The following is a 12,229-nucleotide window of genomic DNA, read 5'->3' on the forward strand; positions in this document are numbered from 1 at the left end:
GTGGATAAAAAGAATAGAGAGCAGGATGAAGAAAAGGTGAAGGAACTGCAGAGCTTGAATTATTTCCATCCTCTCACTTGCTTTTCAAGTGGGAAATTACAACTTTTATTGCTATGTTTTTGTCTCTTGAAGACAAAACTGTATTTCACAACTACAGAGTAACCCTCATCGTCCTTTAAAAAAATGAAACCACCTAACGTACTTTGCATGGCTCAGAAAAGAAATGGAGGTAATGAAAAAGAGAATTATAGTAGTTTCCTCTTTTTGTGCTTTCTTTTGTCATTTTAAATTCTGGAAGATGCTTAGCCAAGCAAAGGCTCCAATCACTGCAAACTTGTAACTAGGCCAATTTGTTCCAAACTCACCAGGAGAGGATATGTTTTTCCATCTGGGATTATGGAAAGCTGATCTGCCCATAACTCATGTCTGGTTTACACAAACACATCTCACTGAGATAGCCATGTTCAAATATATGAAAGGATGTCATATAGAGGAGGGAGAAAGGTTGTTTTCTGCTGCTCCAGAGAAGCGGACACGGGGCAATGGATTCAAACTGCGAGAAAGAAGATATGTTACACCCTAAGACCCTTCAAGTCAGCTAAGTGACCCTTGGAATCCTGCAGGAGTTTAGCCCCATAGAATTCAATGAAGAGGGCCCAATCCTCAGAGGAGGAGGTGGCAGTGCAGCTGCAGGTGATGGGGTGACCATGCAGGGTGCACTAGATGAGAGTGCTACTGCCCCCATGGTCAATGAGATGCCTTCATCTGGAGCATCCTCCAGACACACCAGGATATGGCAGCTGCAGCCACCCAGGTCCATGAGGTTTCTCCATCCCACACAACCTGATCGGGGGGGGGGGGGTCTGCCAACCAGTCAAGAGAGGCACCATCATCTGGTGCCACCATTGCTGCTGCTGGGAAGAAGGGGGTGCCTGCTGTCCATCGCCAGTCCCAGAGCTGATCCTGCTGCTGCTGGCATGTTGTTGGGTAACTGAAGCAGAACATGGGCATGTGTATTTGTAGCCCACTACTGGCCTGTGCTGTGGCAGTCACCATGCATATCATGTGGTGCATTTTCAATAAAGTGCCATTTATGCACCTTCTCATTTTTGTTGCAAGTTCTTGGGTAGCAGGTTGGGTGGCGGCTGCCTGTCTGTGTGTGTTTGGGAATGCTATTGATGCCCAGCTGTGTGTTTTTCCCGTGGACGTAATGTGCCACATTAGGCACATTAGGCTGCATGTGGCTATGTGACTAGTGGAGCATCTGGTGAGCATGCCCAAAGTTTGTGACGCATGTGGCTGATGCACATTTCTGGGGATGCCACGTTTACTTTCCTGAGCTGGTGTTTTCTCACAGTTTCCAGTGGGTTATCTCTATGTGGCCTCTGTTTGAGTTTTAGAAGTCGTTGGCCCATAACCTGTTATACTGAGCCCACAATCTGTGGTTGATACTACTCCACACTTCAACCAGTGTGATCAGCAAAGTATGCACAGTGTTAGCAAAGTCATTCAGAAGAACATCAAGAATTTTCCTGCTTTCTAGTAATCAGTCTTTTCCAGAGTTCCCACCTAAGAAAACTCCTTTCCCACATAGTTCAGTACAAAGTTTAAAGTGTTGTTATTGTCTCATTGCACAAGACAAGCACAAACACATTAGCTACATAAACTTTAAAAGATGCTGGTATATCATGAACTATTCTACTATGATAGAGTTCTTCTAGCCTTAGAAATAAACCATGTAAAGATCCAATTTTACAGAGAGATCCACTAGCACTTTACCATGCAACTCACCATGCTATACCCACCAAGATGATAAAACTGAACACTTGACAAATATCTCACGCTTATACTGCTGAAGCCAACCTTGGCTTTACACCCACTGGTGTGGGAAGAGTGGGGCGTAGGGGGCGGGGCGGGGTGCCCCGGGCAGCGAGATCCCGATAGGATTCCATCTCGGCTGTCTGCCCACCCACGCTGTGCGCCACACCCCAGAATGTGCACCATGCCACCTGCTTCCCGCCCCCAGTGCCGGGGCACGAATCTCCGCCACTGTTCACACCTTCCAGTGCACATACATACATTCCTTCGAGAAAGGGAGGGCGGATGGGTCATGCTTTGGGCCCTTTCTCCTTGAACTTTTCTAAGCAGCCACTTGTAGTTGGGTCTTTCTCTAAGCTGAATCCAAACATGTGGATGGGCTCCTCGAGACCTGGCCCAAGCGCTTTGCGCCATTTCACCTCCCCCCCTCCAAATTACACCAACAGTATACAGTTGGCTGGGGACTTGGGAATGCCCCCCTGTGCATATCAACAGTTAGCCACAGTTCACGTTAACTCTCTCTTGGTTCCCCACAATGCTTATTCCCATTCTGCTCAGCCGACATGCCCCCTTCCTCGGGCTTCTGACTGGGCTCAGGATCCAGCCTCAGATGTGCCAGTGTGCTCTGCACCAGCATCTTGTGCATAGGATTACACAGTCAGTCTCCAGATCAATGGAATCACTCTTGAATAAAGTGGAGCTGAAGTTTATGAAGACCAAACAAACATGGTAGAGTGGTGAAAATGGATCACCTACATCTAAGCTAATCCCTGTGGTATTTATTTATTTAAGAAATTTTATATCCTGCTCTTCCACAGTAAAAATTGCACTCGGGGTAGCTTGAATCATTTATAAAATAGATGATGTATCATCAAAACAAATGTATATCATATATTTTTATGACAATACATAATAAAAACAAGGGCTTCTGTTTTCCCCCGTTAAAAAAAATATTGTGTTTCTAGCAGAAAACGGGGATAACAAGACATAAGAACAACAGAGGCTTCCACTGGTTCAGAAAAAAATGATGTACATAAGAAACAAATAGAGTTAAAACATCCAAGAAGCTAAGGATCTACAGAACAAGGGGGTAAGGGATCAAAGGCAGAACCAGAATTATGATGAAATGTCACAATAATTTTCAAATAAGTCATATCTTGAAGAAATAAAGTTCCCTGCATGGTGACCACTTATGTGAGTTATAAGAGTCCATTATGCAGCTGTGAAGTCCTTAGATTCGGTTTCAAACAGCTGGTGAGCATATGGCTTTCTTAGACAAGTTGCAGCTGAGGCATCTTTCTGTCTCTAGACTACCACCAGGTAGGCAGCCACTCAAACGGAGGGCACAAGAGGTTTCAATAGAATAGATGAATTGTCTTTTTAAAAATAGATAGCAGACACAAGGCCAGGTGTTTGTCCCTCTCTCTTACGCATTATAGAGTTCTGAGTGCATTCTGACATGGCAGGAAGGTGGGGTGTGCAATTGAAACTTTGATCTCACAGATGCTCTGCATAATTTGTAGAACTTCAAATGTGACCCATCATCTACATTCTGATTGCCCATGTCTGCACAGCTGATATAACCCATCAGCCTCTTTTTTGTGATAAATTGCACTTGTGGCTGCGGATGCCTAATAGGTCGCTGAGTCTCCCCTGATACGCTACATTTTCAAAGTTGACTTGTTTCTCAGTGGCCCTACACAGAGGCAAGGCGTTTGGGCTCAGCATGGTGTACAGAAACTCCCATTTATTTCAGTTGGGTTTGCAGAGAAAAACCTTTCAGTGGACTGCATCCAAAGCAATTTTATTGTTTGGGCGACTACTATAGAAATATTGGGAAGAAGAAGAAGAAGAAGAGTTTGGATTTGATATCCCGCTTTTCACTACCCGAAGGAGTCTCAAAGCGGCTAACATTCTCCTTTCCCTTCCTCCCCCACAACAAACACTCTGTGAGGTGAGTGGGGCTGAGAGACTTCAAAGAAGTGCGACTGGCCCAAGGTCACCCAGCAGCTGCATGTGGAGGAGCGGAGACACGAACCCAGTTCCCCAGATAACGAGCCTACCGCTCTTAACCACTACACCACACTGGCTCTCAACCACTACACCACACTGGGAAAAGAGCAACTGAGATTTGGCTGCGGAAGAAAGCTTTATGATGAATCAGACCTTTGGTCCATCCAGCTCAGTATTGTCTTCTCTACTAACTGACTGATAGCAACTCTCTGGGTTTTCAGACAGGGCTCTTTTCCAGTGCTACTTGGAGAAACTGGTGACTGAACACAAACTGCAGCTTTCCTCCAAAGCTCACTGGTGACCTTGGATTAGTTGCTCTCCCTGAGCCCAACCTGCCTCACAGAGTTGTTGTGAGGATAAAATGGGAGAAGAACTACATGTGCCACTCTAAACATCTATGAAGGGTGGGATAAAAATCTTATAAAAACTGGAGATGCCAAATATTGAACTTGGGAACTTATTCAAGGAACTCAGTGCTCTATATGGACTGAAAATTCAGTGTCAATATTATCAAACAGATCATGCCTCTTCTTAATGATCTTCAACAGTATATGTATGCAAAAAAGCCAAGCTTCATATATGACCTAAAATGTTATATTTCACTGCCGATATTAATTCTAATTTTGGCTTCATTTTACTGGAAAGGTACTGTGCTTAATTTTTTTCAACCAAACTGGAAGGCAAATGGTTATATATGCCAGTATGTTCTATTCCAAATTCTTATTTCAAGAAATTTAATTCAAAACCATTCAATTCTGTCTGGATTGGTTTGATAAGGATAGGCGCCCACTTATACAAGTGCATTTATGTGAAATGCCTTTGCTTCCTATACACTAAACACACCTCCCATTAGTGCATTTAAGGGAAATGCAAGCAAGATGGTAGATAACAAAGCTGGCATTTGTGGTTTAAATTTGAATAGCACAGCACTTTGAAAATTAAACTCACAGGAGATAATGGGAGTGATCCATGGTTAGGATTTCACTTGTACGGCCGGAGGTGACAGGTTATTTGGTGAACAATTTACTGAGCGCCTCCTTTCCTAACATGGGCATTGCAGGCTCATTCTATCAACCTTAATAGGTTTGCTTTGAAAGCGCTTTACTTGGAAGATTAAAATGTAAACTCCATCATATGCCAGTGGAGAGGGAGCCTAAGCCACTAAACTGAAAAGTGAATGCAGTACATTCATCAGAGCAAACAATGGAAGCTCCTGCAAAAAGCAGACGATGACTGAATTTATTACCCGCCTTTCACCAGCAGCTCCCTGGGCGGGTTACAACAATTTAAGACTGTGAAAACAAAGTACAGCCCAAGGAGTAGATGAGGCATGCTTCCTTTGTTACACCAATGGAAAGCTAGCCCAGCTATTAGGCCAGGAGCCTCCAGGTGGCACAGATTTTGGGCAAGATAGCTTCTATTTGAGGTGAGATTTCATCCAAATTCACACAATATCAAGATCTCACTTGGTTTGGGGGTGAGATCTCTCCCAAGATCAGCACAATCTTGCCTGAAATTGGTGCCGATGGTGGCAGTGATTCTCTACCAGCAGATATGCCTCAGCTGAGGGCATATTTGGCAGCCTCCCTCCCTCCCTCTTAATAAGCAGCCGCCTTCCACCTGCTCACAGAGGGTGTAGGCTTGAGTATGTCTGGGAATAGGATATAATGGAAAAAATAAGCAAACCATGGACTCACAGGCCAAAAAGATACACAAACTGAGTGGAGATTTGTCTGCCTCTTCCCACATATGCAACTGCTAGAGTGTGAGCTGGCTGAGCAACGGTCATGACATGAGCACACATGTACAGGAACCAAACAGGCATAATTACTCTGCAAGGACTGTATTAGTTCCTGGTCAGTTCTGGACCTGCAAGAGGAGCACTGCAACTTCTCTGATTCCTAATTTGGCATGGGGAAACATATTTCATATTTTCAGGAGGTTCCACTTGCCCTTTAAGAATAGGAAAACCAGATTATTATGCTAGAACTGCCCCCCTCCCATTATAGGATACTACACAATTTACTTAATGAAAGTAGACCGCATTTAGAATTTGTGGTCATGTTTCTAATAAATGGTTCTATTAATACTTAGCTAATTTTGCTAGAATTATCTGGTTAATTTGTGCAGAATGCAAGGCTGTCATTAACACTCTATTTTAGCATTACAAAAACAATTAGGCAGGAGGAGCTACAGGAAAATTAGCAAGGAAGAAGGATGTACTTTGACATAAATGAATATGCAGTAATCATACAATGCTACTAAAATGAATTCACTGTGAATAGCATCTGGATTTAGAGCATTTCAAGTCATGAAATTTGCCAATATGCAACTATTTTATCATAGTCAAAACAAAATAAAAAATAAAATAAATTCCTTCCAGTAGCACCTTAGAAACCAACTAAGTTTGTTCTTGGTATGAGCTTTCGTGTGCATGCACACTTCTTCAGATACACTGAAACAGAAGTCACCAGACCCTTATATACAGTGAGAAAGTGGGGAGGGGAGGGTGGTGGGAATGGGGGAATCAGGCATAGATCATAACTCTTTGTTGCAAGTATGCAGATCAGATCAAACATGACTGAACAATATCTATTTCTTCCTCAAGACTATCAGTGGCCATTGTTCATCAACCATATAGAGGTACTGAATTCCCATTCACAGATTTTGCAAAGTATAATAATATCCCATGATTTATAAAACTAGAATCGTGGATGGATGCATGTTTAGCAGCCACATCCACAGGAAAAAAACAAAGGTCCCTGCCCTAAGGAGTTTATAGTCTAACTTTCAACAGTGCAGAAAATACAAAGGAAGGAGAAAAGAAGGGGTCAACTGGAATCCATGTGATTCCATCGACACCACCTGGCAGTGACTCTCCAGGGTTGGGGGGGGGGTGATCATTCCCAGCCCTGCCTGGAGATACTGGGCACTGAACCTGGAGGCTTTCAAAGCAGATGCTCTATCACTGAACTACGGTCTGGAAGATGCAGTAAATGGGAAGATGCAGAAACTGGAGGAAATAAAGAAGTACTAGAAAGGCAACTACAGTTGGTCTGTGTAACGCACAGCCCATTCTATGCACACTTGAATTCAGCCACTAGAACAAGAAGAGGGCAGAGTCGGACGTCTCCCTCAGACTGAACCAGAAGGAACCTTGGTGGCAAGTGACTAATGTTCCAATGTCAAAACATTAAGACTCTTTTCAACTGGGCACCATTTTTTTTAATACAAAGGCTTGATGTCAATTACATAACAACCATTACTATAACTATGATCCTCAGCATGAGAAACAAGAGAGAAAAAGGTTGAAGAAATGTGAGAGTAAGGTGTAATAAGTAATGTGAGAACACAGCGCTATAGCTATAAGTAATGTGAGAATATGGTCATAAAAGGATAGAAGGTATTATGTATTTCATCTGTACAATATTGATATAAAATAAAGTCCAGCTGTGTCCATGAAGTACTTTGAATACTTGCCCTATATATCTCATCAGGGGAAAACTACCAGGCTGGGTCTGCACTGGTCCCAATTTGGCCAGCAAAGCTTTCCCTCACCCACAAACCATGCTTACCTGTCCCACACCTGGTGTCATATGTGACATCAGAATATAACAGAAGAAGAGCCTGCTGGATCAGGCCAATGGCCCATCTAGTCCCAACATCCTGATCTCACTGTGGCCAACCATATGCCTGGGGGAAACCAGGAGCAGAACATGAGCACAAGAGCATCTCTCCCCTCCTGCGGTTTCCAGCAGCTGGTATTCGGAAGCCTTGCTGCCACTAACCGTTGAGGCAGAGCAAAGCCATCCTGGCTACTAGCCATTGATAGCCCCCTCCTGCTTCAGTTTGTCCAAACCTCTTTTAAAGCTCCAGGTTGGTACTTGGTAGCCATTATCACTGTCTCCTAGGGGAGCAAGTTCCATAGTTTAACCGGATGAATGCCCCATCCCTGATATAGATGCTACAATGCACAGATATAGTGCATTGAACCTATTATTAAAGGTTCTTCTCAGTTAGCTGTATGCTGCATTAATTTACTTTGCAGATGTCTGTCCTATACTGAGCTTTCAAGCAGGCTATGGTAATTAACCAACCATAATAATTTTCTTTATAAAATATATGTTTAATAAAATGTTATATCTCACAATTGATTTAGTGATTTAGTGCCGGAGCTTCATGCTCCAGCATCGGGGGGTGGAGAGCAGGCGGGGGCAGGGCTGGCATGCGTCCCGGGGGTATGGCACACCGCCTGTGGGGACATGGCTCCCAGCACAGGCGGGGGGCACCCACGATGGCACCCCACCAGGATCGCTGCACTCCCCCGCACTCCTCTTCCTCTGCCAGTGACTTAGGATAGTCTTAGCACTCCACCTTCCAATGCAGCATCTCAGAAGCTTCAGTCTCAAGTTCTAATTTACACACTTTGTCACCCTCTTCCTTCTCCCCCCTGCTGATGTACTTTCCATACTTTCCAAGTTATTTTTTATCTCCTCCTGAAAGTTACTCACAGGCCACAAGGCAACCTGTGGACCAGTGGCAACTTTGAATTCTATACCCTCTTCCTGACCTTGACGGTGATGATCGCTGTGTGTGGCTCCATGGAGCCTCACTCCCCTCGAGCCTCAGCCTGTGAGGAGTGAAAGATCACAATACTAGGGGTTTTGTCTGCAGATATTCTCACTGCTCTGTTTTGAAGCATGCGCCTACCCCAGAATGGATTCTGATCACCAGCAAGTTAATGTATGCAGCGCCCCCTTCAACCTGTTCATGGGAGGTGAATGAATGTTTCTCTCATTTAATATGAAAGGCTTGGGCTCGGCCTTTTGGCTAAGATCAAGTGTAGAATCATGTCTTACTGTTCTTAGACAAACCTGCAAAGGTCAGACCAGCACTCCAAACCCAGTTAAACAGGTTCCTGGAGGTGGCAGATCTTGAAATTCAATTCTGTAAAAGTGGAGCTTCTCTGTGTTAATATTCATCTTGCTGAGCAGAAACATCAGCTATCCAACCCAATACTAAAATATTGCAGTTTTACATACTTAGGGATTCTCATTATAAAGGAAGTTACAAGCATCTTTGTAAGGTTAACTTTATTCACTTGCTGCATACTTGTGCAAGAGGATCTGTCTTGCTGAAAGAAATTAACTCTTTCTTGGGTAGGCTAGAGTGTGGCACTTAAAAGGCCTCTTCTCCCCAAGTTTCCTTTTCTGTTTCAGAGTTTACCTGTTTTGTGGAAGAGGAAATACATGCAGGTAAATAAAGCACTTTGTGCAGAGCAAGAAAGAAGGGGGGATTTTGAATACCAAACTTAAAATTATACTTTGTTGCTTTCCAAATAAGGCCACTAATCAAATCACTAAGGAATGAGGCAGCTGTAAAACCATATTATTTGGCTTTTGTTATTGCCTAAAATCATTTTGCAAAGGAAGGAGAGGGGGAGGTGAAGGGGGAGAATTCAGACACACTGATCTCAGCCAAGGTCTAAGAATGGAGAATCTGGATCCTTACCGAAGGGGTGGGATCAATTATGTCTTTTTCTTTCCAAAACCAGCCACACACACACACACACACACACCCCTTTACCAGTTCATAATGAGGAGCAGGCAGGCTGGAGATAGACTTGTTTTCATTCTGCTGGGATGCAAGGCTGTGGCTATGGGAGAAGGAAGGCCTTCTTGGGTGTTAATGCTGTGAGCCCCTCCATCATAAATTTAGGCTGTTGTTGTTGTTCAGTCGTTCAGTCGTGTCCGACTCTTCGTGACCCCATGGACCAGAGCACGCCAGGCACCCCTATCCTCCACTGCCTCCCGCAGTTAGTTTAGGCTGTATATATGTGTAAATAAACCATCTATCCTAAAGACACCACAGTCTCCGCTGAGCCTCATTCCAAGGAAACCGGACCCTGGGTAAGTGCCTGGATCCCCGGGAATCTTGCACCGCTTGACTATTGGGGTGGCATGCAAAAATATCCTTCCACCTTATTGTCCACATCTTATTTTCAAGAATGTGGAATAAGCAGCTGGAAAGCTTATTATATCCCTTGTTAACAGTTCTGTGTCGCACATTTAAGACTAACCACTTTAGGCTGCAATCTTATACACACTTAACCAGTGTGAGGGAGAAAGCTCCATGGAATTCAGTGGGCCTTCCTTCTATAGTTACTGAGATATAAACTCACCCCTGTTCATATAAGATTCTGTCACAATAAACATGCTTGCTGGTTGTTGCATTTAGTGTAGCCCTAACAGACAGAAGTGCAGTCCCTGAAAGGGTTTAATATATTCTGGTGGAGTTCAACCCTATAAATGTCTACATAGAATTATTTCTCATTGAGTTGCAATAGAATCATCATAGAATTGTAGAGTTGGGACTCCGAGGGTCATCCAGTCCAACCCCCTGCAATGAAGAAATGTCAACTGAAGCATCTATGTCAGATGGCCATCCAACCTCTGCTTAAAAGCCTCCAAGGAAGGAGAGTGCACAACCTCCTGAGTTAATGAGTGTGTAATACTGCAGATTAAGAATTTGGGATTTATTTTGAGAAGTTTGCTTTCTACAGCAGATAGATGCAAGTCCAGCATTTTATTCCTCACTTCTGCTCATGAACAATGACCTTTCTTGCTGCACTAGCGATAATGGAAGGTTTCCTGTATGCCAGGAGCACTGGACAATGTAATTTTCCTAGCGCTATTATAGTGGCACTTAGAAAACTCCATGTCTCACTGCTCTTGATGCGCAGCCATAATGGTGCGCCAGGCAGGGGAGGGGGGGGGAGAGGGAAAGCTCTTGCCCTCCTTGTACATTCCAGAGCTGCTGCCACTGGAGCAGCAAACCAGGTAAGTGGGAGGGAGGTAAGTAGGTAGAGGGGAGTTGGAGGCTTACCAGGAAGGTGGAGGGAGAGAGGCGTGAGGGCCTGGCGGTGACACAGGAATGCTCACCTCTGGCCAAAGCAATCGCTTCTGGGGCACAGTTAAAAAAACAACAATTATAAATAAACAAATAAAGCCCCTCCAAAAAAAAAACCCCAAACCCCAGGCATTTCCTATAAAATGCAAAAATCCCCCCAGATGGGGATGTAGCCCCCCAAAGAGGACATTTCTGGGGTTTTCTGGCCATAATGCAAGCATAATAAGCAGAAAGATATTATGAGTTAGTGGGGAAATACTTTTTATTTTTCTGAGCCCAATGCTGAGCCTGACTGGGGATGTTCTTCCCATTCCTAGCAGAAACAAGGAGGGTGGACTCCTATGAAGATAGGTAATTATTACTCTTACACATTCTAAAAGTAAAACTTGTAGGCAGTGTTTTTTTCCCCTCTAGAAAAATAGGTGTTGGTACTCACCATGAAGTTGTTGCAGTAAGTGTTACATTTTTTAACTAAAAAAGAGAGAGAGAGAGAGATGCTGGTACAGTACTGCCTACTCTTGAGTACCCCCTCAAAAAAAAGCACTGCTTGTAGGGATGTGTGTGGGTTCCTCAGCTGTCAGAAGTTTGAGAAACACTATGCACAAAAGAACTAGAAGGAGCATGTAAAGTCTTGTGAGAAGGTTCTTACAGGAAAGCCCGGCAGCAAAAGGACATGTGAAAGAGAGAGACACAGGTCCCTTGTCTTTGTGAGTTTATTAATTCAGAAGCCCTTCTTTGCACCACAGACCTTTTAAGGATCCTTCTGTCAGCCTGCTCCCCACAACTGATTTCCGATGTGATGAATCTTGCACCACTTTAACTAGCTGTAGTAAGGATACAAATTGCACTCCCCAAAGTAGCTGGCAGCTCATCAACCACTGCACCCAGGCTACATTGCCAAAACCGGAAAAGATTTCAGCAGAAAGAAATAAAGCATGCAAACAAGTGGAAGGAAAAGGAGGACGGCAGTTTCTCCTCTGAGAGAGCAAGACCTAAATAAAACCTCAAAATTCCAGTAAGTTGACACTGCTAAGAAAAGACAGGCAAGGCAGGGGGAGGTTTTGCTCTCCTCCCAGACCCCCCCAAGTCCTTTTCTTGTAAAGTGAACATGTGTTTTATTCTCCTAGCTTGGAGGTTTTTATGCAGAGGTTGCGTGGCCATCCCTCATGGACGCTTTAACAGAGATTCCAGCATTGCAGGGGGTTGGACTAGATGACCCTCAGGCTCCCTTCCAACTCTCCAACTCTATGATTCTGTGATTTGCACTCAATCACTAAAATGAAATGGAAGAGGGAGGGAGGGTGGAGAAAAGTCATGCTCCTCTTTCCCTGTAGCTTTGGTGCAAAATCAGCCCCCCCCTCTCCCTCCAAGCATGTATAACATCACCAATATCCCATCGTAAACAGAGTGCAGATTTGGCCTTTCTGCCAGGCTCACTTCTTTGAGACTTTTTAGTTAGTCCTAATAATAGCAATAGCTTGGATGTTTT

This window comes from Lacerta agilis, chromosome 12, assembly GCF_009819535.1.
Source record: "Lacerta agilis isolate rLacAgi1 chromosome 12, rLacAgi1.pri, whole genome shotgun sequence".
NCBI lineage: Eukaryota > Metazoa > Chordata > Lepidosauria > Squamata > Lacertidae > Lacerta > Lacerta agilis.